The 26922-nt window shown below is 36.3% G+C and overlaps 1 long non-coding RNA gene across 17 annotated transcripts in view; it reads left to right on the top strand.

The window, feature by feature from the left end:
* LOC103350594 (uncharacterized) overlaps positions 1-26922 on the top strand; it is a 663701-nt gene that overhangs the window by 209399 nt on the left and 427380 nt on the right. Inside the window, exon 4 of one of the 17 annotated variants that reach the window (XR_011387760.1) lies at positions 22228-22397. The exons of the other annotated variants lie outside the window; for them this stretch is intronic. This is a non-coding gene — a long non-coding RNA (uncharacterized lncRNA). Of the gene's footprint in view, positions 1-22227; positions 22398-26922 lie in introns of those variants that run through there. 17 annotated transcript variants of the gene reach the window in all.

Here is a 26922-nt window from a genome sequence, read left to right as displayed (position 1 = left end):
TAGGCAAATCCTTTACTGTCTCAAGGCTCTCTTGTTTGCAGAATGGAATGTAAAATGCATAGGTATCTAATGAGGTTGACTTGAAGATAGAGAAAGTTGTTACAGATAAAGGGCATACAATAGTGCCTATTACATGGAGGTTAGATAATATGAAATATGTAATATAGTTGAACTGATTTTATTTGAAAGCAAAAGTAATACTAATTTGTGCATTTTTTAATCATAAAATTTCACTTTATTGGTTGTAATTATTCTTCAGTTGTTTCTGAAGAATATCTGCAAATGATAATAATTTTAGACACTTTTGTCCTATCCTTTTTGTATTACACAATTTCAAAGTTTGAGTTATGTGTATTTCTTGGGCTACATCTTTCAGTTCAGTGTTAAATAACTGAATAACATTGTTCTTTAATTTATTGACAATGACTTTAATGATTGTTATTTAAGTAATGTGTTGGTTATTTATATAAATTTTATTCTTTCCGTTCTTAGGAAGTTATACTATACTTAGTCAAATACATTAGATTATCAGAAATTTCTATTGATGTTCTTGATACATATAAATTTATTTTTAAATCTGTGAGGGGGTGATTTTGTTTTTAGCTCTTGACCAGTTGATTTGCTAATATTATGTTACCTTAATAGTTGAAAGAGTATCTTTTTATTTTATACTTTATAACATTCTCTTGAAATATATATGCACATATTGAATATAATCTATATATTATTTCTTTCATTCAAAATTCTGCATGTGCATATGCATATATATTTCCCTTATCATAATTTTGAAAAAACTCACGTTTCTTTCTTCTCAATGTATTCCCCAACTCTGTCCTTGTTCCCCTAAACCTTATCATGTTTAACTATGCTGTATTTTGACTTCCTCATATTTAGTTCATTTCCTGATACATGGTGAATACTTCACCAATGTTTCTTGATCATTATTTTGAAAAGATCCAGGGTCAGAAAAAGCCAGAGTTGTGATCTCCTGGGTGGGTCATGTTTGATGAGAAATTGTTAAGTTTGCTAAGTTGTAGAAGTTTTTGAAGTGTTGTTTCAGGAAATGTCATAAAAGTGAAATTTGTAGACACAACTTAAACTTTACCTACACCGATATATTTTCTGCGTGTTCATTTTAGACATGAAATATCAGGGACATACTTAGATTCATAGTTAGACCTATTTAATACCCTGTGACTAATGCTCCCAAATATATGAAAAAATAAAGGAAACTGGTTTGAGTCCTTAGTAGAAGTTTAGGGAACATGATAAACTGTAACTGTTACATCACACATCCAAATAATTCTGATTTATATGATTTGTAGACATATTACAGCAAATAATTCACCTCCAAGGTTCTACTGCTATGGCTTTTTCAGAAATATTCATATAAAAGTATGTTTAAGTATCTTATTTTCATTATTTGTAAAGTATATAATTGGATATTTGATACTTAAGAGGGTCGAGTTGAGTTGGTTAGAAATGTAATCATGAGAACATCATGGAAGACTTGAAATGTAGAAATTGCCTTCAAATTGAATTTAGTGACTTCTTGATACAGATGGGCTCAAAAGCAACCAAGCTGGATTGTCCTCATTGTGTTTTTGTTTAGTTGAAAGTTCTAAACAAAATCATAAGTCTTTACAATAGGCCTTTTAACATATTAACTGCCTGAGCTTAGACACTTCTTTCCTAGTATCAAAGTATGTTAGCTATTAATAGCATGTTATATAGTATTCCACAAACATTGTCAGTAACACTGTGATCTCAATAGTTGATGGGTTTTGATCATTTCAATAATCAAGGAAAGTGGATTGAATGCACCATAGTTGCACTGATTTATACTTCACTGATGAAGCATACATTATTCTTAAGTGCCTTGGTTATAAGTAAGGCATCATTTTCCTATGTCTTGTGAATATGGAATATCATAGACAACTCTAATTCATCAAGCAGGAGAGAAATAATGAATATTGGTTCATGGCTTTGTTTATATCTTATGCATTTCCTTAGAGTCGGTAATTTTATATAAGAGTTGTAAACTTTGGGAATTTAGATGTAGTTTTATATTTTAACTTACCAAAAAAAATTAGGTCCACACTGAAATTCTGTGAACACGTTTTCCTTGTAAGGAAGAGTTTTACTATTTAAGTTTGAAAAACATTACATGAGAATTAAGATCTTAACTGTCAATTGTTTTCTAAATGTTTAGATTATTCCTATTGTAAAAGTGGAGGTTTCTGCATATATAATTATTAAGTCATATTGGTTAGTTTTTTTATTTTTTTTTGCAAGCATCTAGCTTAATGTCCATATTAAATGAATGGAATGCCAAAGTGGTTGAATTATCAAGTACACATAAGCTGGTCAGTGACCGACCATTATACTTATAGTGATAAATGCATACAGAAAAACATGATAAAAATCTTTCAGAGTACCTCAATATTAATTATTAATTATAATTATGTACAGGAGAGGTAAGATAGTATTTCAATATTAAAAGTAAGATATATGCTTGGTATAGGTTTTCTGGAACTTTTAAATAAAATTCTGAAATACCTTCTAATAGGTATTTCTTCGTACCTAGGAAATTATCATTAGATATAAAACTAACATTGGTTGATTTTCATAATGTTTTGAGAGTTAAAGATTGTTTTGAAAGGCTGTTACTTATGTGATTCAAAATAGCTATTTCTATTACAATGTTCTTGAAAAGTATTTTAATTTTATTTCAGAGTAGAATTGATTTCAGATGTTAAATATAAATGTTTCTCATATGAAAATGTTATAAAACATAAGTAATTTAAAGTATAAATAGCAACATCTCATTCATCAAGTTATACTTAATTTATCATGCTAACTCTAATGTGAGAATGTGCTCTTCATCCTATTATTTTTTTCTTTGGTATCTCAAAATAAAACACTTACTTTGGTAGTTAGGCTTATTTTAGTCTTCCTGCTATTTTAGTTAAAATTATATAACAGCTAGCTTCCCACAAATGTTGTTATAGAGAGAGGGATTGTGACTTATTTGTCTTCCCCCTGTATCAGGTTTCTCAACATTGGAAATAGACAATGAAATGTTATTGTCTGAATGGCTTTACATGTGTCCACTTATGTTGAAATTTATCAGACTGCATACTTTAAATGTGTACAATCTTAAGTAAATCATATACTTACCATAAGACTTATAATTGCCCCTATTTGGGATGGGGGAGTGGGAGAGAGGGGGTCCATGTAATCAGATTCCACTTGCAGAGATTTTTTAATTTAATTACTTTGGGGACAGGCTTAGGCTATGGTATTTTTTTCAAAATCCTGATTCTAGTGTACTTCCAGTATGGAGAACCTCTGGTCTAGCACTAAGCAAAGGACTTTGTACCTGGTAACATCTCAAACATAGCTATTCTTATTGTTTAATTGAAGGTATTTTTTCTTTGATAATAAGTAATGAAGCTTTCATACACTGAAGAGCCTAGAAGTGTGTAAATTATGCCAGAGGGAGTTCAATAAAGGAAATACTCCCCAGGTAGCTTCGTGCAAATACAGCCTTTCTACCACCCTATAGGCAGCTATTTTGACTAAGGCATTGTGAAAATACATACAAGTGGTAACAGAGGGTTCGTTTTCAGCAAATATTAAGAAAAGCTCACAACTGTTGTTTGATTCAACCTAAAGTAAGGAATGTAAGTCATAGTTGTCATCTTATTCATATTTAATAAATGAATCTCTTTTCCAGAAATTTTTAATTTTGGCATATCAGTTTCTAAACACATACATGGCACAAGGTCATTTGCTCATGCTTGTTTTTCTTCTGAACTTGGACCTTATTGTTGACTTCCCCAATTTTCTTTTCTTTTTTTATTTTGTCGTTTTGGTAAAATGGACTTCATTCAGCACCAGTGTATGAATAAAAATTTCATCAGAATTTTGCTTTGAGACAATGGTTAACTTTTGGCAATGCCATCCTTTTGCTCTGTGTGGCAATGCTTGTGCAATTACCTTACCACCTAATTTTTCTGTTTTGAAAACGAAGGAATAACAGAAAAAAAGAGTGGTGACACTGACGATTATAATTATAGATCCCCTACATGGGATGTAATTGAGATAAAGAAGTCATATCACTTTGTATCTAAAAGACAAGGTATGACAAGGAGTTTATTTTTATTTTTGGTCCTTAGGGAATAACCTTTATAATTTTGACCTTTTAAAATACATGTATTTTATGGAGTCTGAATGCTTTGGTTGTAATAAACCATCCCCACTTATCACGGCAAGGTTTTACCCTATATTCAAGCATGGTGCAGGGAGTGCTGTGCATATTAGTTGCACAGAGACCTGACTGATAGGGCTCCGTGCTGACTCATGTGGCAGGAAAAGAGACACTGATGAATACCCCAGTGATGCGGGTACATCTAATTCAGAAGAGTGGGAAGGGAGAATTGGAGTCTTTATAAACAAGATCTAGAGAGACCCACAGATATCTTCTACTGAATGAGAAACTTTTTAGGAAAGACTTTGCTGTTATCTTAGATGACAATGTGTTTTTCCCTCTTGATATTAACCTGTGCTATAAGAAAGGTGAAGTGTTATTACAGTTCTTCTTAGACAAGTTGGAAATCAGAATGACTGAAGGGGATCACTCCACATCAACAGCTGCAGGGAAAGAGAATCAGTTATATTTTTAAAAATTTATTTATTTGAAAGGGAGAGAAAAAGAAAAGGGGTGGGGACACCCCTCTGCTGGTTCATCCCTCAAATTCCTTCAAAAGTCAAGGCTGGGCCAGGCTGGAGCCAGGAGCCAGGAACTCAAGCCTCATCTCCCAAGTGGGCAAGAGGAAACCAATTACTTAAATTGTCACCTGTTGCTTCCAGGGTCTGCATTAGCAGAAAGATAAAATCAGGAGCAAAGCTTGGATGCAGGGGCTCTGATATGGCATGAAGTTGTGACAACCGACATCACTAGACCAAATGCCTGCCCCAGGCTTATTGTGTTTTTATAGAAAATTATAGTATGTATTTAATTAGTATGGAACTTGCATTATGCTCTGCTACTTTGTCCTCATCATTCTTTTCCATAATTACTACCTTATTTTGTAGTCAAATAAAGAGCCTATTAATGGTAAGCATACACTTCTAGGTTTAAAAGTATACATTTATAGCTATTATTAATGTCTCCTACATTTTCCTTCAGACAATTTATTTTTGGTGTTAAGAATTATTTTTACCTTCAGTTCCTAGCAAATGATTTGTAATATGTGAGAAAACAAAGCAAACCATTGGCACCAGGGCATTATAATTCTGCACTGGGAACAATGTTATTATTTACTAGCAATATTATAAATAAACAAGAACAACCTACTAATGAAGAGTTTCTAAAGTGACAAGAGGAAAGTTTCCAAGATACAAAGCTCAGCAAATACAGAAATTTACTCATGCAATTATAGTACATTTGAATATTTAATATAGGAATGTAAGAAGACCTAATAGATCAAATGTGATTTATAAATATAACTTTTAACAACAGCTATGAACATGAACTTAAAAATTCAGAAATTATATACAAAAGCTTCAGAGGAGCAATTATTATGGAACCGACATGATGCCTCAGGTTTTCAAAACTCAATTTCTCTAACTTTGCAAGGAACTTGTCCAATGAAGAATGAATCAAGTTTTCCAAATGGTTGAGGTTCCATGAAAAATGTTTTTCCTAAATCCAAGGTAATAATGTTCATCAGTGGGTGCACAGAAGCATGCTGCTGATGTATGATTTCACTGGTAACATAGAAGTCTCCCTACTGAACAAATGGGACAGCCATGATTTTGATGTATAAAGTCCCAACCATTCAGTGGTCAGGAATCTGACTATATCCAGACACCACAATACAACTGAGCCACAGTGAATGGCTTAGGTTCCAAGTCCTTTTTCTCAAGGTGCCTGTGTTTCTTGAATCTTTCTTGGAGTTTCTCTACCTCTGGTCTATGGGTGATAACTTCCTCCCCATTAGTGGCCATCAGGGACACCAGTGGATCCTCGCTTTGGAGCTGTAGAGTATTCGTTCTGTCCTGTTTATAGCCATTGGGGGTGGGGGAGGGCTTTCTTTGCCTTACAGCTAGGCTTTTCTTTAGCACAGAGGGAGAAGAAAAATTAGAAATGATCTTAATTAAATGAGTTCCTACGGAAACTCCTAGTCCACAGCCTTGCTCTATGGAAAAGTCTTGGAGTTTTTCTCCACACCTTCCTCCTTAGTGTCGTTGTAGGCAATAGACCTTACCACAAAAGACATGGATAAATATTTATCAGACCACAAAGGATGTGTGGAGGACACAATGTTACTTACGTTGATTCTTGTGAACATGTCTAACCACATGAGATGTTATTAGGGCACCTGGCTGAGATATTTTCCTCTATAATATTTCAAATAAAACTGTAGGCCCCAAGTAAATCATAAAGGCGCTTATAACTGTCAAGAATAAATAGAAATTATCTCGAGATTGGCTTTCTAAAAGTATCTTTGATACACCAAGTTATTGTAGTATCTGCCTTTAATGGAACTTGCAGTTTTATACCTTTATACTGCTTAGTGATGCACAAATATTACAAAGAATAAATGAAAATGTAGCCAGGTTTTAGTCAGGTTAATTAATAGTGCATTTCTCAAATATTAAGAGAAAAAACCTGAATTCTGTTTTCAAAATAATATAATACACATGTCCAGTTCAAATGTAAACTCTACAATGTCTGGTCTCTAGAATACAAATCCAATGCAAGCTTATATTTGATTACCTGTGGAAAAAAATCTACTCTTCCTTTATATTAGAAACTTAGGGGCTAGCACTGTAACAAAAAGTTAAGCCTCCACCTACAGCACCTGCATAGCATATGGGTGCTGATTCAAGTCCCAGCTGCTCCACTTCCAATACAGCTCCCTGCTAATGTGCCTGGGAAAGCAGCAGAAGATGACACAAGTACTTGGGCTCCAGCACCCACGTGGGAGACCTGGGAGAAGCTCCAAGGAGGAAGAATTGGAAAAGTGGACAAGAAAGTAAGACCTTGTTGTTGATTGGTGGAAGAATGCCCTCTTCTTCCTATACCTCATTACCCAGAATTATGTTACTGCCTAAGAGACGCTGAACGATTGAGCAATTTCACCTGAGTACATTGAGTACCCAAACTGCCGAAGAGTTCTGACAGGGAAAGTGTAGGAATTTATCTTCTGTTGGTAACTGAAAGTGGTTTTTTTTTTCTGGTGGTATGTTTTTATTTTTTTTTTAACTTCTATTTAATGAATATAAATTTCCAAAGTATAGAATATGGATTACAATGGCTTCCCCCCCATAACGTCCCTCCAACCCGCAACCCTCCCCTTTCCCACTCCCTCTCCCCTTCCATTCACATCAAGATTCATTTTCGATTCTCTTTATATACAGAAGATCAGTTGAGCATACATTAAGTAAAGATTTCAACAGTTTGCTCCCACACAGAAACATAAAGTGAAAAATACTGTTTGAGTACTAGTTATAGCATTAAATCTCAATGTACAGCATACTAAGGACAGAGATCCTACATGAGGAGTAAGTGCACAACAACTCCTGTTGTTGACGTAACAAATTGACACTCTTGTTTATGGCATCAGTAATCTCCCTAGGCTCTTGTCATGAGCTGCCAAGGCTATGGAAGCCCCCTGAGTTCACTGACTCTGATCATATTTAGACAAGGCCATGGTCAAAGTGGAAGTTCTCTCCTCCCTTCAGAGAAAGGTACCTCCTTCTTTGATGACCCGTTCTTTCCACTGGGATCTCATGGAGATCTTTCATTTAGGTTTTTTTTTTTTCCCCCCCAGAGTGTCTTGGCTTTCCATGCCTGAAATACTCTCATGGGCATTTCAGCTGGATCTGCATGCCTTAAGGGCTGATTCTGAGGCCAGAGTGCTGTTGAGGACATCTGCCATTCTAGGGGTCTGCTGTGTATCTCACTTCCCATGTTGGATCATTCTCTCCCTTTTTGATTCTATCAGCTAGTATTTGCAGACACTATTCTTGTTTATGTGATCCCTTTGGTTCTTAGTCCTATCATTACGATCAATTGTGAACAGAAATTGATCACTGGGACTAGTGAGATGGCATTGGTACATGCCACCTCAACGGGATTGAATTGGAATCCCCTGGTATGTTTCTAACTCTACCGTTTGAGGTAAGTCAGCTTGAGCATGTCCCGAATTGCACATCTCTTCCCTCTCTTATTCCCACTCTTACATTTAACAGTGATCACTTTTCAGTTAAGTTTCGGCACTTAAGAAGAATTGTGTATTGATTACAGTATTCAACCAAAAGTATTAAGTAGAACAAAGAAAAAAAATACTAAGAGGGATAACATATTAAGCTGCTCATCAACAGTCAGGGTGAGGGCTGATCAAGTCACCATTTCTCATAGTGTTCCTTTCACTTTAACAGGTTTCCTTTTTGGTGCTCAGTTAGTTGTCACCTATCAAGGAGAACAAGTGGTATTTGTCCCTTTGGGATTGGCTTATTTCACTCAGCATAATGTTTTCCAAAGATGGTATGTGTATATGGGGAAAATGTGTAAAAAGGGCTCAGAACAATTGCTAGAAAGTCTGGCAGCATTGTTGGCCTGTCATGTATGCTGTTGACTATGTGGTAGATGCTATTCTTTTGAATACATAGTCATGAATCTTCCTGGTGCCCCCCTTACCCACACATGACAACAAAATGAATGCCTATTGATAATTTGGAGTAAAAAACAATCAAAATTAATGGGAGAAATGAAAAACTTTAGTTAATCTTGGAAATTTGATGGCACATTAAATATGATGAAAAACCCACAAAAGCTGCTAGAGCTTTTTAATGTTTTTATTTATTTATTTGAGAGATTACAAGATCAATCCATCCACATGTTCATTCCTCAAATGGAGGCAAATGGCTAGGAGGATGAAGGCGAGGAGGAGGAGGAAGAAGCAAAGCTAGGAGCTGTGAACTCAATTCAGGCCTCACTCATGTGTGGCAGGACCCCACCCAATTAATTGAGCCATCCTATGCTGCCTCTCCAAGTTTGCATTACCTGGAAGCTGGGGTTAAGAGATAGAGCTGGCCTCAAACCAGGCAGTCCACCATGTGACACAAGTTTACTAACCACTAGGCAAAACACTTTCCCCTGCTAAGGCTTTATTGATTGGCCATTGCATTGTGACAGGCATCAGAAAGAGAGTGAGCACTGTGTAACCAACCTCTAAATCATTTTTGTTGGTTTAAATTTGTGGCCAGCTTTGAGGAAGTCCTGAAGTTGCAAATTACCCTGATATTTTGCTGCTTATGGTCCATGAAGTCAGGTGCTCAAATGCTGAATTAATGGGCGCTGTCAACTGCCTTTCTCCTCATGACTGTAGTCACCATTGGCACCTCCAAATTTAACATTTTGCTACAGTGGCCTGTGGTTAGCTGTAAGGGAGGGGTACAGAAAAGCAAGTTTCTGTGTCCACTGGGTGAGTTTGTTGTGGCAAGCCTGGAGCTGTTACACAGAGGTAGGAGTGAAACCTTTCTGGGTGCCCCAAGTTCATTTAGAATTAATCAATTAGAATGATTAATAATTTAACTACTTCATAGGTTAGAATGTTTTTTGTGCCAAAACTTAGAAAGATAACCACCCTGTAACCCCGTGTTAGATCAAGAGGAAGCATTTATGCTTAGGAGAGTAACACAAATCTTTTGATTTTCCTCTGTGAAATGTACAAGTAGTTTTGCACAATGCAGTGATCAACATTACTTGATTAGTGTATCACAAAATGGCCTTAAGTATTTAAATAAATGTTCAAATATGTTGGTGTATATAAAGTCTGTGTTTACCACATATCCTTTTTTTAATATTTATTTTATTTATCTGAAAGAGTTACAGAGAGAGGTAGAGACAGAGAGAAAGGTCTTCCATCACTGGTTCACTCCCCAGGTGGCCACAATGGCCAGAGCTGCACCAATCCAAAGCCAGGTGCAGGGACCCAAGGACTTGGGCCATCTTCTACTGCTTTCCCAGGCCACAGCACAGAGCTGGATCAGAAGAGGAGCAGGAGACTAAAACTGGTGCCCATATGGGATGCCAGTGCTTCAGGCTAGGGCTTTAACACACTGTGCCACAACACCGGCCCCTACCACATATCCTAACCTTAACCTATAATAAAGAATTAATTTGAAAAAAGAATAAATAGGAAGATACAGTTTGCACATACATACAGGGTCTACATGGAAACTGAACACAGTAACTCAGGACATGCAATAAATGGTTATTGAGAACATTTAAAGACCTTTTTTCCCATGTTGAATGAGAGTGCATTTCCTAGATACATATTTCATTAGAAAATGGAATAGATTATGTTAGCTTTCTATTGTTTGAATTTCTTTTTATTTAATTAATTTTTCTTTTTTCTTAGCTATCAGTTTGTTAGATAACTAATTTTATTTTTATGGAAATCAAATGTTACAAAGTAAAAGTTAGGGGCTAGCATTGTGACATAGTGGGTTAAGCCTCCTCCAGTGACTCTGGCATCCATATGGGTGCTGGTTCGAGACCTGGCTGCTCCACTTTCGATCCAGCTTCCTGCTACGGTCTGGGAAAGCAGTGGAGGATGGTCCTAGTGCTTGGGCCTCTGCTACCCACGTGAGAGACCTGCAAAAAGCTTCAGGTTCCTGGCTTCAGCCTGACTTAGTCACGGCCTTTGCAATCATTTGGGGAGTGAAGCAGTGGATAGCAGATATCTCTCTTTCTGTCTTTGTGTGTGTCTGTCCTCTTCATCTGTGACCATGCATTTCAAAAAAGAAAGCTTAAAAAACAAAGTAAAAGTTAAACTTTTCCAAAATTACATATTATATTTAAGACATGTGTACTTATATCTGTACATATATTCATATAAATGTACATGTGTTTATTTACTCCATGATTCCTATAAAATAATGAAATGTTTTGAATAAAGCTCTAGATATTCTATAATTATCATCATTTGCTTAAAATTGTCATATTCGTTTGAACACATTCTTAGAGTCATTTTTCTGGTACATCCATGTATGCTGATTCCAGCATTCTCAGAGTTTTTCACATAGGGCTTATGTAATATTATCTAGGTTAGACAAGAACCATAATATAACATCACATAATGGCTTTTATTAGGTATTTCAACCAACAATTCATGAAAAGTTTTCGGAGTTTAATTTTCAGCTTTATTTTTGTAATTAAGAGGCAGAGAGGCAAAGAGAGAGGGGCAAAGAGACAGACAAAGCTCCCATCTCCTGGCTCACTCCCCAGATGCCCTCAATGGCTCAGAACTCAATGCAGTTATCCACATTTGTGGCACAAACACGATCACTGGCTTCCAGGATCTACAATAGCTGGGAGCTAGCATCAAGAGTTGGATATCAAACCCAGGCACACTCATATGGAATGTGGACTTCTTAACTGTCATTTAATCACTAAGCTGGATGTCTTATCATTGCAGCAGAGTTTCTCTAGCTATTGTTCTAAAAGTAATTGCTATTAACTGGTGCTCTGCCTTTACATAGACCAGTTGTGGGGCCACTGGGGGTCGGGTTAACTCTTGAGGATCTATGCAACTTGAGGGCTAGCAGCCTGATGAGGTAGGAGCACCCACTAGAGTGTTGCAGCACAAGTGAGGAATAGCAGTTTTGTCAAACTATTTTTTTTTTTTTGACAGGCAGAGTTAGACAGTGAGAGAGAGAGAGAGAGAGAGAGAGAGAGAGAGAAAGGTCTTCCTTCCATTGGTTCACTTCCCTAATAGCTGCTACGGCCGGTGCTGCGCCAATCCAAAGCCAGGAGCTACGTGCTTCTCCTGGTCTCCCACGCGGGTGCAGGGCCCAAACACATGGGCCATCCTCCACTGCACTCCTGGGCCACAACAGAGAGCTGGACTGGAAGAGGAGCAACCAGGACAGAACCAGCGCCCCAACTGGGACTAGAACCCTGGGGGCCGGCGCTGCAGGCAGAGGTTTAACCAAGTGAGCCACGGCGCCGGCCTGTCAAACTGTTCTTAACCTCAGAGTTTATGGAGCGGTCAGAAGGTCTCACTCTGTCATGGTGTATGTTCTAGAAATGCAATATTCCAGTATTCTTTTAGGAGGCATCTCACTGATCTCTGAGGGAATGGGTTGTGGGGAAGGACCTTAACTCTCTGATATGGAGATATAGTCGAACTGTGGCAGTTCGAATGTCAGAGCGATCAATCCTGGACAAACTAATTCCATCAAACCCTTATGGAAATCTGCCAAACTCCACTGTACTTTCAGGAGCAATAAAATAGGCTTCAGGCAAATCGGACTTATTTATCTAATTCCTTCTGCACTATAAGAAGAAAAATAAACCAAGTCATTCCCCTGAAGAGCTTGTCATTCTAAAATATATAGCGTTAATATATATGAAATTGTACAGTATCATCTACATTACTTTGATGTTTCTCTGTGTTTATTTCTTTTTTATGTACTGATTTTACATATTTGGAATCATAGTGTGCAAATAATTTTGTCCATTTATATATCAGATGGTTATTAACATTTAGGAATATCACTTCTCTATGATCATTAACTTCCACCTCATTATTGCTGTATGAATAGTGTTTACATGAGTTTTATAATAACTGGTATATAAGAAAGAACAAATAAATGTATATTTCTACATATTCTGTTATGGGGTCTAAAGCTATATCTTTGTTTCAAAACATTCAATCCTTATTATTATGAAAATAATTCTAGAAAGCATCAAAAATATTCTACCTGATTCAATGTACCTTGTAGAAAATTATGTGTGTTTGGAGATAAAGTATCTGTAAGACAAAGGTTGTTAATATGATTCTAATGCTGTGTTCTTATGTTTGTGACTAAATATTTGTATTACTGTGTGTAGGTGTGACATGGGTGTATATGTATGTATATAAAAAGAGAGAAAGGATTCATAACAGATTTCATATTGAAATCTGCTGAGTAAAAGAATAAGAAAACTTGACACGAAAATGTAAAAGCAGAGGCAGGCATTGTGGTGAAGTGACAACATGCTGTCTGGGACTCCTGTATTCCATATTGGAGAGCTGCTTCTATCTGCAGCTCCTTTACTTCTGATCCAGCTTCCTGACAATGTGCTTGGGAAGACAGCAAATGATGGCCCAAGTACTCGTGTTCCTGCCACACTCATGGGAGAACTGGGTGAAGTTCCTGGTTCCTGGCTTCTACCTGACCCAGCCTTGGCTTTCATAGGCATTTGAGAGTGAATAAGCAGATGGAAGATCTTTCTGACTCACTCTCTGTCAGTCTGCTTTTCAAATAAATAAATTTTTTAAAAGCTACATGCATAGCTGTGAATATTGTTATTTGATAATGCCCATGCTTTGAATAACTTTTGTCAACACTTTTTCTTGCACACTGCATAGGAGCCTATTCCAAATTAGTTTCTACAAAGAAATTTAACCTCATATATTCATTGAAATTAAGGCAGTGAGTCTCATCTTAGGATGTGCTACATTGCTTATATTAGTAATGGTATATAGAATTTCTGCTGTAGAGAAATGTTACTGTTAAAACTGTGAGGTCGTTGATGATGAAGTATGTTATATCTGTCTGGACTGTAGGCTGCAAAGAGAATAGGAATCAGTGAACTATGAAACTAAGCACTGAGAGTAGTTTGGAATATTATCTCCTAGGAGTTTTGTGTTTATTTACTTTTTAAAGATTTATTTATTTATTTGAAAGTAATAGTTACACGGAGACAGGCAGGCACACAATACACATAGAGATAGAGAGAAGGAGAGATAGGGGAGAGAGGGAGAGAGGGAGAGAAGGAGAAAGGGAGAGAGGGAGGGAGGGAGAAAGGCAGGGAGGGAGGGAGAGAGAGAGAGAGAGAGAGAGAGAGGGATAGAGAATCTTCTATCTACTGGTTAACTAGATGGCTTCAATGGCCATGGTTGGGCCAGGCTGAAGACAGGAGCTTCATCTGGGTCTTTCTTCTTAGATGGCAGGGGAGCCAACACTTAAGCCATCTTCTGCTGCTTTTCCCAGGCCATTAGCTGGAAGCTGGATTGGAAGTAGAGCAGCTGGGACACAAACCGATGCCCATATGGGATACCAGCATCATAAGCAGCAGTACGCCACAATGCCAGTCCCAGGATTTTTGTATTTAATAAATAACAATGGATTACCAAGTCCCTAACCTTATCCTAATGGATAAATTAGTAAGGGAATTCGGGGCCCCACGCTGCTTCCACAAGGAAGGCATTTCGGAGTTGAGATTGTGTTTTTGTCCTTTCCATCAAAGAGTTCCTTTAGCAGGTGCATGCTTGCTTGATTCATAGTCTTAAGACTTGTTGGCCATCCTTCCTCTAATATGTAAAATAGAATGTGTCCACAAAACACTCTTAGAGTAGGCTTAATAGCAGCTCCCCATCTCTACCTCTTTCTATTTTCAACTCAAAATGTTGCTTCTGGGATAGCAAAAGTTACAGTTTTTCAAGTTTTATGATTAGATATAAAAAATCTCTCCATCTGATTTTAGATGATGCATTGCTTACTAATAAACAGATAATGCAGTGACAGTAATTTTAGATCTAAACATCAGTCTTCAATTGTTCAACAGTGGGTGACAACTCTACCATATATTTTACTGTTTCTATTTCTTTCCTCTAACATGTATTTATGTTTCTCTCCAGTCATATATATTTAAACCTCATAGTTAATATGTTTGGTAAAAAAGACAAATTAAAATTCATCAATTCCAAGAGCCTAAATTATAGTAGCATTTGTAATAGCGTTTTACATCTCGGTTGATATTGATCTTTTAAAAAACACATTAGCCTGAAGACATTCTTTTTAGATCATCTGGAATTATCTTAACATTGAAAATTGAAGGAATTCAAGGTTGTCAGAAAATCATTTCCATTTAACTGGGTCTTCTTCAAACTGCAATCATATTGCCAAAAAAATTAATAGTTTATCCGATGTATTCAGATTTTTAGTTTATAAAATGGTCTAATTTTATAATATAGAAAGCTTTAACTTCATCTCTCCATGATTCAGCATCATTTATTACAAAAGATTGTAAAGTAATTGAAGGAAAATGAAAACTAAATGAAATAATTAAATAACCAATCTAATTTCTAGGTGTTAATTCAATTCTGTTTCTAATCAATTTTCTGTATTTTAAACTTCATTTGCTTTCTACTTTGAGCCTGCAGGCTTAGATGTCTCATATTATGGGATGGATACTTCCCTGAGTACTTAGGATGGTGACACAAGGGAAAATACCACTCAGAAGGCTAGACTAATACATTTAACAGTTATCTGTTATTTGGTGGTTTCAAACTCCAGATGGTCTTGTCTAGTTGATTTGATTGTCCTTTGTCCATTAAAAATCTGTACTGTGAAATTGTATAACCAGAAAAGGATAAATCTTGATTTATTAAAGGTGATTTTATTGCTTCTGAGATATTTTTAAAAGAAAGAGGTAGTGTACCAAAATGGCAACATTAAACAAGGTAAGTGATAAACTTTTTTATGTATCTTGGTCAATAAATTAAATCAACTTTACAAATGTGAAATATTGACATTTATATTGATGAATTTCCAAATTTCCTTTTTCCTAAAAAAAAAAAAAAAAAACGAAGAGTTCATTGAATTGGCCATATGTAAGCCTTGTCTATAAATTGTGGGGTCATTTTTTAGTTCCCCCTTAAATGATTACTTATCTCTAAAACTAACAGAGTTGCAATTGAATCTGAATATGTCCTTCAAAAGCAAAAAAGATACGTAAAATTACACAGAGGCCAACAGCATAATAACAAATATCCTCTAGCATAAATGATCAGAATTTTAACTGCATGATAATTGAACTTAACAGTTTTTTTCAGTCAAATATTTTCAAATGCAAATAGGTAACTCAAAATCAATTTGTCACCCTTGGAAAGCACTGATAATAAAATAAAAATTAGAGGACTTTGTGATTTTATAACTTTACTTTCAAGTTGCAATTTAAAAGAAATGGGCAAATTTCACAAGGCTTAATGAATTTCTTACTAGGAAACCAACCCTCCATAAAAATTTTGGCATAACTTTGTATAGCCTTGAGTTCACATGGAGTTAATATTTACTATAATTGTGACCATCTTTATTGTTCATATGTTTAAAATTAGATAATTAGAAATAATGAATTAAAATTGCCACTGCTCATGTCTAAATATTTCTACTGACCAAATCCTTAAGGACTAAGGAACATGTTAGATGATCACTAGGTTCCTTCTTACTACGGATTGTTCTATATTAAGCAAAAGCATAGCTTCATAATATTGATATTTTATCTTTTTTGTTAATCTAATTACATTAAACAAACATCAAATGAATTTCAACTTGTACTTTACAACATTCATAATAGGTTGACCCATCTGTAAGCTACTGCTTTATTAACTGTACTAAATACTGGCCATTAAGTTGTGTGTGTGTGTGCAAGTGTGTGTATGAATTGTCACTTAAGCAAGTTCCTTATAGCACCGTCCAAAAACCTAGTTCTTTAAACCTCCTCTGTCCTTGGAGTTTTTGCGTGTACCTTTGCTTCTCTGTGGATAAGCACATACCCCTAAATTATATGATTACATGTGGCAGCAATCTCCCTTATCGACATCTTGAAGACAGATTAACTGAGGCTGGATTTGTGGATTTTGCCTTCAAACCTGCCGGAAAGCAATGCCCACTTTCCTAAGAACTGACTCCACTTGTGAGTGAGAAACTATAAACAGTTGTGCTCTCCCACCCCCATCTCCTTCAAGATCAGAATATGGAATTACAACGTGTGCATTATTTTATCATTCCAAGGATATGTACATTCCATGCTTCTCAGTTACCTTGAAAACTTGCAAAGTCCCTTACTGTTATACATTTACACTATTCTCTGAACGGGGCTGTTGTACCTAATAGCAAGCTTTTGGTGTTAATTGTGACAGTCTGAAAGCTCATTCCGAAAGCTGCTTTCACAGACATCTAATTATTCTTGGTTGGGAATGTTCTTCTGGTGATACCACCAGCCTCCTGGGTACCAAGCATGTCTGATGATAGGTGATTCATAAGCGCAATGGGACATTTCCCAGTGAGTTGTTTTGTCACTGGTTATCCATTTTGTCAGACGTTTTATTTCATCCTGAGTTTTAACGTGACTATCATGTTGCTGGGCAAGTCACTGAGAGCGTTGAATACTTTGTCAAAACCATTACACCATTCGAACCATAATACAGAATTTTAAAGTCAGAGCTGTGAAATTTAAATGAAGATCTGGCTAAGTCAGAGCTAATTGCTTCCTTACTTGGTAACCTCGGGTCCAGTATTGGAGGACTAGGTTGCCCTAATCGGCCTTTGTAAATAAGTGAAATCAATCAATGGAAGGATACCATTTTTTGGTGGGACAGGCTCTGTCACCTGTTCTTTGTGTGAAGTTTCTGTGTGGTACATTCGAGGAAAGCAGTCTGTTTAGGTGGTAAATCAACTGTGACAAATGCAGGAGCTTCTGCTTTCTGGGTATGCTTCTAATATGCAGGCCTTTACTCTTGCTTTTCTTACCCACCCAACTTGCAAGTTAATACATATATTAAAAAACAAATCTGTAATATAGTTCATTTTGTTAGAATGATTTGGAGACATATGTTCTATAAATTCAGAGGTGTTAAAGATTAGAAATAAAATTCAGCATTAAGTACACTATGGATATTAAAGGTAGTGTTAATACTTAGCAATTTAAGGTTATTGCCTTAACAGAAGTGACCAAATGTTTAAATTTAGAGAAGGTAAGTACCAGAATATTCACATCTAAAATTAGGAAGTAGGGAAAGATGGGGCATATAAATAATAGTATCTTCATATTTCACAGAATCTTGTCTATTTATTCACATCCATTACTATGTAGTTTCAAAAGAAGATAACAGAAGATAACCACTTAATATTTTACATTATTTCCTTTCTTAGATTAAAAAGGAAATTTAAATAATTCATCTTTGTTGATACAAAAGTATTCAAAAATCACCATCATTTTTAGTTTTATTCAGTTTCATTCTATTGTTATATTAATTGAAATTAAATTCAGTACTTAAATATCACATGTATAATGATTTCATGTTCATAAATATATTTGCTTTTCACCAGTCCATTCATATGTATTCATAAAAAGATGTCTGAAATGAAGTTATAATGACAGTTCTAGTTATAATTGCAAGAGGAATTTGAGTATTTAAAAACTTGTGATTTATTTTTATTTGTTGATTTTTTTTGAGTTTTTAACAATGACATGACCCCTAATTTAAAAAAAAAAAAGGAGAAATGCAAGAAATAGACTTACTTAGCAAAACACTCATGACAAATATACTAAGAAGTTTTTTGGTGGGTAATTATGGGTAGTAAGAGTATCCCTATGTGGATGACTTCAATACTTTTTTGTATAATTTGCTGTTTTTTTTTTTTTTTAGAAAATATAAATATTTTTAAATTAAGAAAAGCAAATCATTGTAGATTCTGGTATTGGTAAGGATTGCAATTTCTGAGAAAAAATAAACACTTTTTTTTTTTTAAAGTGGAGCCGCATTCTTTCTGTTTACTAGTCACCAACATCAGTAATATCTTCATTCCTCTAGAAAAGAGATTTTGAATCTTATAAAATAGGATGGAATTTTCCATGAGGGTGGAATTCATTAGAACAATGTCTGCATTCTATTTTAACATCTGGTTATTTGGTCATACTATCTTGTGTTCTGGCATAATTTTCAACCAAAAAATGAGGCTGAATTTTAAGAGCAATTCACAGATTTTTCTATTCATCGATTTTTGACTCATAAAATAACATTTATATTGATGAATTGAAAAAAGTTGCTTTATAATCATGACAGTTTTATACATTTTTGGAAAGTACACACATGTATATATACACACACATTTCATTGAAAAAGTAAATGTTGGGCAAGTGCAATGTAGTGCAGTGGTTTGAGCTGCTGCTGGGGTCCTGACTACTCTGCTTCTGGGCCAGTTTCCTGCCAATGGTCCTGCAAAGGCAGCGGGTGATGGGCCAGGTACTTGGTTCACTGCCACCCACATGGGAGACCAGTATGAAGTTCCTGGCTCCTGGCTTCAGCCTGGCCCAGCCCTGGGTGTTGTGGTCTTTTGGGAGATGAACCAGAGACAGAAGATTGATCTCTTCTGTCCCTCCTTATCTCTCCATAATTCTGCCTTTCAAACAAGTAAATAAATATTTTTTAAAACTTTACACATTAGGCACAGTGAGAGATTATAAGGAATAATTACTATAAAATGAAGCAATTATAATAATGTGCTGTAATAAAGTTACATATATGTGATCTCATTCATATGAATAAATAAATCTTTAATAGGTAAGCCCATTTGATTTTAAAAGCAAAGCCCCCAGAAGGTTCTATTTAAATATGTTGATAATAGAGAAGGAAAGTAATTATAGGTGTCATTTACATTCTATTCTATATAATATGTTCTCACACGATCTAATATCAAAGAGAATGAATGGTAAACTTAGTGAAGTTAGTAGTAGCAGTAGAATTAGTGTTCAAAAGTGAAAAGTTAAACAGGCTTATTCACTTTTAAGTAAAACTTGAGAAGAAAAGGAATAGAATGAAATATGTTTTAGAAATAGAAATGATGCAGTATATGAAAAAATGTTATTGGAAGTAACAATCTTCTATACTTGTATGAACTACTTATTCATGTGATTAATTCACTTATCATAAATATATTGAATAAACTGGATATTCCCAATTTAGAACCAGTGGATTTTTACTTTATGAACTGTCATTCTTCTGTTCTTTTGGTCCTTATGCTTTGCACAGATCATACTGTGTGATGGGATGTTATCCCCTGGGGTCTAAGTTTTTGTTGAAGTTGGACCAATTCCCAGGTGGTAATGATCTATTCTTTTTAAGCTTAAGCAAACAAGGAAATGACCTGATTTAATCCACTGAAACTTGAATAACTGAAAAAATTGTAATAATCTAATAAAATATAATTCATGGGGTAGGCAATCAACCTGGTGGTTAAAATGCAGATTGGGATGCCCAAATGGGAATGCCTAGGTTTGAATCCCAGCTCCACTTCTGATCCCAGCTTCCTGCTAACATGGCAGCAGGCAATGACTCAAGTGGTAGGGTCTCTGCCATCCATGTGAGAGTTATGAACTGGGTTCCTGGCTCTTTGGCCTGGCCCAGGCTGCTGTTGTGGGCATTTGGAGAATGAACCAGCAATGGGAGCTTTGTTTCTGTCTCTCTGCCTTTCAGATAAACAACTAAATAAAATTTTACAAAGTATAATTCATGGGGCAGGTGTTGTGGTGCTTGCCTATATTAAAGGGCCAGTTCTAGTCCTGGCTCCTCTGCTTCAAATCTAACTCCCAGCTACCACACAAGGGAAGGCAGCAGATAATGACTCCAGTACTGGTTCCTTGCCACCCACGTGGGAGACCTGAATAGAGTTCTTGGCTCTGCCAAGCCCAGCCCTGGCTGTTGCAGAGATTTGGGGAGTAAACCAATGAAAGAAAGATCTCTCTGTCTCTCCCTCTCCCTCTCTCTGTGTCACTCAACCTTTCAAATAAATAAATGTTTAAAAAACAGAATGTATAATTATGATCAATATTAACTATGTAGATATGTTTTATTATCAGATATGTTGACTATTTCTTTTTAGTCTGTTGGACCCTCTATAGGTTTTATGACAATAAAGTCCTTAATATTATATACTGTAATGTGAAAAAGTTGATGATGTGCCGTTTTCTAGTACCAATCTACTATTTTTAAAGAATTTAATTTGTATTTATTTATTTCTATTTATTTGAGAAGCACAGAGAAATAAAGAAAAACAGAGAGGGATTGACATCTACTGGTTCAGTCCCTAAATATGCACAACAGCCAAAGCTGGACCAGGTCAAAGACAGTAGTTGGAACTCAACCCAAGTCTCCATGTAAGTGGCAGGGACTCAACCACTTGAGCCATCACCTGCTGCCTCCCAAGTGTGCGTTAGCAGAAAGTTGGAACTAAAAGAGCCGGGACTCAAACCCAGGCACACCAGTATGGAAGTTGGCATCCCAAGCAGTGTCTCAACCACTGTGCCGAATTCCCATCCCTCCTTCTTTTTGAGATTGGACCATGTTACTGGATTTATTTAAAAAAAAATTCTACATTTGAAATAGCAACTGTGTGTATGTGCATTCAAGATTTATTTATTTATATATTTGAAAATCAGAGTTACAGAAAGATGAAGAGACAGAGATCTTCATCTGCTCGTTCACTCCTCAAATGGCTGCAACTGCCAGGGCAGAGCCAGGCTGATGCCAGGAGCCAAGAGCTTCTTCTGGGTCTCCCCCATGGGTACAGAGGCCCAAGCACTTGGGCCATCTTCTATTGCTTTTCCGAGGGCATTAGCAGGGAGTTGGATCAGCTGGAGACTTGAGCTGGTGCCCATATGGGATGCCAGCCCCAGAGGCAGCCCCAGCAGTTGTGGTTTCGAAGCTCTGCTCTGTCCATTTGTAGTTTTGTATCTAAGGTGAAAGGGCCATCTGAGGTCTTGGAGCTTGTTTCCCTATTGAAAACTGGAGGTGGTGTTACCTACTTTCTTATTTGAGGGGTGTTTTGAGAATCAAAGAATGAGTGAATACATTGTGAAAAATGAAAAATCTCTATTCATCCCAGTGGAAGGTGTTTGACTATCCATGGATTTGGGTAAATATTCATTTTTCTAATTCTGTATTTCTGTTTCACTAGTCAAATCTTTTTCTGTTTCTGCTTCCCTCCTCTGTTCGGTCTGATTCTCACGTTTGAGGGTAATTTTCTAATTATTTTCAGGAGTGCTCCCAATCTAACTTTCTTAGTGAACACCCCCTTCCTTATACCTATTTCTATGATGCTTTCTCTAACAATCTGTAAAATGTAGGTCTCACTGGGGAACTCCACAGGTGTTTTTAAATAAAATAAATGTCATTGCTCTTGCATTGATTCAGTTGAGATAAAACTTCATCAGTTTATATGAATAATTGAATGGGAACTACTGAGTCAGCCCTGAAAGAAATTTTATGAATGAGTAATGAAATTCTCACCCTCTAATAAAAGCATTGTACATCTCACATTCAGTTTATATTGATTGCTTTCTGACACGGAAATAAACCAATATTTTATATTATGCAGGACCTGGGTTTGCGGTAATATCAAGAATATAAATCTCCGCTCATGACTTCAACTACTATGCTTTGCACCAACCTGAAGTGACCCTAAGCAGGTTTTTAATTAAAGTAATGTGAGCCACTGAATGTTCACCCCCTTTTATTCAGGATCAAGTTACCATAGCAGAAATGTATTCTGGCTCTCTTGTAAACCTGAATTTTATGGATGGGTAATAAAATCCTTCCTTGCAAGGTTTGCAGTTTTATTTCCACCTTTAAAAACTGCTGTGGTCTCTTGGCAGTGATTCTATAAAAACGCGTAAATTGTAAGTTATACTGGGTATAATATTATCTGGGTATAATATTATCTATATAACCTAGATTTGGTTTGCAAAGGTGAACTTTGTAGACTGAATTTTTTTAGCTCATTTAAAATTGAAGTGGTACTAGTTTTTTCTATATGATTAATTTGATAGTGTTTTTATTTACTTAATTTGAAACTTAAGACAGAATTATGTACACCAGCAGAAATATTTTAGATTTTAATCATTGTTTTATTGCATGTAACTTTAAAACCTTCAGTCTTTGGAAGCTGGTTTTTAAGAATATTGAGAGTGTTAATATCATCACATGTTAGCTCCACGTGTCACCACATGTAACCACAGATGGTAATATAGGATGAGGTTTAAGAATGGTTGGTGTTTAGGGGTAGACTAACCTCTAACATTTACTGCCTGTATGACCTTAATTTTTCTAAACCTCAGTTTATTCGTCTATAAAAGTGAGAATAATCACATTACTGCCTCTTAAGTTTCAGGAGATGAGAGATAATGCAATTTATGCAATGTCTCACTCTAAAATGTTAACTAGGTTTATAAATTATTCATTCATCAAATTGCTAATAATATCCTCTTTTGCTCAGCCCTAAATAGGAGGCCTCAAATCTTGTAGAAGATGGTCTATAACCCTAGGTGCAGTGTGCCAAGCAAAATTTGATTTCTGTCCTTGCACTAAGGGTTTCATTTTTTTTAAATATTTATTTAGTTATTTGAGAGGCAGAGTTACAGATAGAAAGGAAGAGATAGAAAGACCTTCCACCCCCAGTTCACTCCCCAGATGGCTGCAATGTCTGGAGGAGGGCCAGGAGCCAGGAATCTCTGGGTCTCTCACGTGGGTGCAGAGGCTCAAGCACTTGGGCCATCCTCCACTGCTCTTCCAGGCACATGAGCAGGGAGCTGGATCAGAAGTGCAGCAGCCAGGACTGAACCGACACCCACATGTTATGCTGGTCTGCAAACAGTGGCTTCACCCACTATGCCACAGCTTGGACACCTAACCAGGGCTTCTTTAATAGCCTTTCAAAACTAGCTAAGTTTCCATGTTCAGGCTGCCTATTTTTCCTATTGGTTCAAGAACTGTTTCTTTTTTAAAAAGGTTTTTATCTATATATTTGAAAGGCTGAGTGACCGAGAGAGAAGAGATAGAAAGAGATCTTTTCATCTGCTGGTTCACTTCTCAAATGGTGGCAACAGCCAGGGGCCCAGAACTAGTCTCCATCTCTCACACGGGAGGGAGGGGCCCTAGAATCAGGTGGTCTTCTGCTGCTTTCCCAGTCACATCAACAGGGGGCTGAATCAGTAGCAGAGCAGGTGGGACTCACACTGGCACTGTGATATGGGATGCCACAGTTGCAATCAACAGCTTATCCTACTGCACTATAACACAGCCCCTTGTGTTTTCTTTTCCTTTCTTTATTTGGCTGTGAGTGGTTAATGTTTTTCTCTGTAATGTAGTCTTGGACTTCTCGTTGTGGGCTGATGTGGTATGTGCTAGACTTCTGGATAGCCAGAGATTCACCTTTGTTCAGAATTAGCTGGAATACTTATTATTTCTTTTTTATATATATTCTGGCTATTGTATTTCCTTGGAGAGCTTTGTAAAGTGAATATTACCAAATAAAATCTGAAATGATATTAGTACCTTTTTGTTTACACTGGTTTTAAACCTGGGATAGATATGAGGATACTTAGAGGAGTTCATGCAAAAATGGAATTAAAACTTAAGTTTATTTTGATGCAAAAATGTTTTCAAATCCATATTTAACAACTTCATAGTAATGTTTTTTGCAAACTCTTTGAAGACTCCTTATGTGTGGGGTGATAAGGAAGCAGGAATATAGATGTAGAACTATACAGTATTTATTATTAATTAATAGTAGACACCTGGTGGATATAAAATGTAAGCTGAATTTTAAAACCAGTTTTCTTCAAAACCAATTTTTGTTTTTGATAAAAAATAAGTCATTCACTCAGCTCTTAGTAATGCAGGGCAGAATTTATTCATTTTTAGTTAAGGAAGCTGAATAATACAGGCAAGACACAAGTCCTTGGCTGGGAGGCGGAATACATGCACTTTGGTCACTGATGTACTATTTTAAACAGTGAACCCATTCTTTCATTCATTTTTTTTTCATTCTCCACCTTGTTTAGTAAAAGATATGGGAAAGTAGCCAAATTTAAATATAGAGTATAAAAAAAGAACTTGGAAGACAAAAGAATACAACAGAAGTGTCAGGAATACAGTTAAAATTATAATGCTAAATATGCTGTACAGATTATGATATATCACATTTGTTGTATCAAGATTTCTAGCAGTCAACACAGTAAGGGAGATCTGGTGAAATTACAAACTTAGAGTGTCTGAGAGACCAGAGGATGCATGCTTTCTCTTGATATGAGGATGAGGAATCTCTTAAGCAATTCTTAACAAGGAGAACTTGGAAGGTAAATCACAAAGTAGATTGTAGCATTTTAAAAGCAGCAATGAATTTCGTGAGAAATCACAAATTCTTTGGTTTATGCACTCGTGAAAGGAGATGTTTGGGCTTCGAGTTAAGTCTTCTCTGAGTTTCAGTTTTATATGAGTCTAAACTAAAGCTTGGAGAGTTCAAGTTGGTAAATGTGAACATGATCTTACTGGACTAGGACGCTACTAAGAATTAGATATCCCATCTCTAGCTTTATTACTTTCTCATTTTCTTTTCGTTGCAAATGTTTCCACTGCCACTCACATGTTGAAAAAGTCTCATGATAAATGCTTTTACTTTTTGCATGTTTTCTATTATTTCAAAGCAATCATTTATTCTAAAGGCATAACTTATCTTTTTTGGTATTGTTCTGCTAATGTAAATAAATTAGAGCTGAATTTTTTTTAAAAGATTTATGTATTTATCTGAAGGAAGAGTTGCAGAGAGGTAGAGGCAGAGAGAGAGAGAGGCAGAGAGAGAGAGATCTTCCATCCGCCGATTCACTTCCCAGATGGCCACAAGGGCCAGAGCAGCACCAATATGAAACCAGGAGCCAGGAACTTCTTCCAGGTCTCCCACATGGGCACAGGGGCCCAAGGACCTGGGCCATCTTCCACTGCCCTCCCAGGCCAAAGCAGAGAGCTAGATTGGACGTGGAGCAGGCAGGACTCAAACCAGTGCCTGTATGGAATACCGGCACTGCAGGTGGCAGCTTTACCTGCGGGCCCTTAGAGCTTAAGGTTTGTAACTGTATAGCTCTCAGGAGTCAATGAAGAATTGGATGAAATGCTTTTCTAAGAGAATGACCTTATATATATGTGTTTTTGAATCAGTCTTGCTCTTTTAAATTTATCGGATTTTGTTAACTGCCATTCAATATTATGCAGATCAAAAGCTTTTTGTTTTTTTGGCCTATTATTGTTTGTCTTTTAGTTTGGACCTACTATAACGGAGGACTTACTGATTTATATTTAGCTTTTCTTGCTTTGGGGACTAACCATGCAATTAGTATCAAACTGAATTCACAACCTTCATAGGTAGCATTCCTTCTTACAACACTTTGTAATCTTATCATTCCTATTCCTTATAAGATAGACTAATGAGCCTGAACACCACAACACTGACAGTTTAGGTGGCAAATGTAGATTTTCCTTTGTTTGGCCTCATTTCCCTTTAGGTAGATAATTGGCTTCTACTTAATTTACATGGGGAACTTCAGTTTATATTATGTTATCTGTCATAATAACAAAATTAAATCAAAGAGCAAGGGAGATGGTCGTGCTATCATTCAGACTAGTATAGCCAGCGATGGTATTCTGAAGCTGCGATTATTTAGACAGCCCTGTTTCCTCCATAGGACAAGGTCTTTCTTAATGATGTGGTTAAAGAAAGCTCTGTCTTCTCAGGAATCCTGAGATTTTATCTCCTAAACTTCTATTGTGTCCTAGGAGTATTTATCAAATAACTAGTCCTCAAAGAATTCTGGGAATTGACTGACAGGTTGTCTTGAATGAGTTGGGAAAGGTTCCTCACAGGATGTAATTTTTAAACTTGAAGTAAGGAAGTCCCAAGTGAATAAAGAGAAAATACTGTCAGAGCCACAAAGATTATGACGTGGTATTTGGGGACTGGAACTAGAAATGAGAATTCTATCCACTGGAAGGTTTTCAGATTCAAGTATTAGAAGCACACTGCATGTTGTCTTAACCAACTGGAACAAAGACATCCACATACAGAGGACAAACAAGGTAGAAATGTACTTCTGTTTTCCATCAATGTCTGGAGGAAGGCAGGTCATCCAGATCCGATAGGTGGCTCAGCTTCATAAGCACATCCAAAGTCCCAGATTCCTTCTTTTATTGTCTACCGTTTTTAGACTGCATATAGCTTTCTGCATTATCTGAATGAGATAAC

Source organism: Oryctolagus cuniculus, chromosome 4 (genome assembly GCF_964237555.1).
Source record: "Oryctolagus cuniculus chromosome 4, mOryCun1.1, whole genome shotgun sequence".
Taxonomy (NCBI): domain Eukaryota; kingdom Metazoa; phylum Chordata; class Mammalia; order Lagomorpha; family Leporidae; genus Oryctolagus; species Oryctolagus cuniculus.
This window is presented reverse-complemented; position numbering and strand designations above follow the sequence as displayed.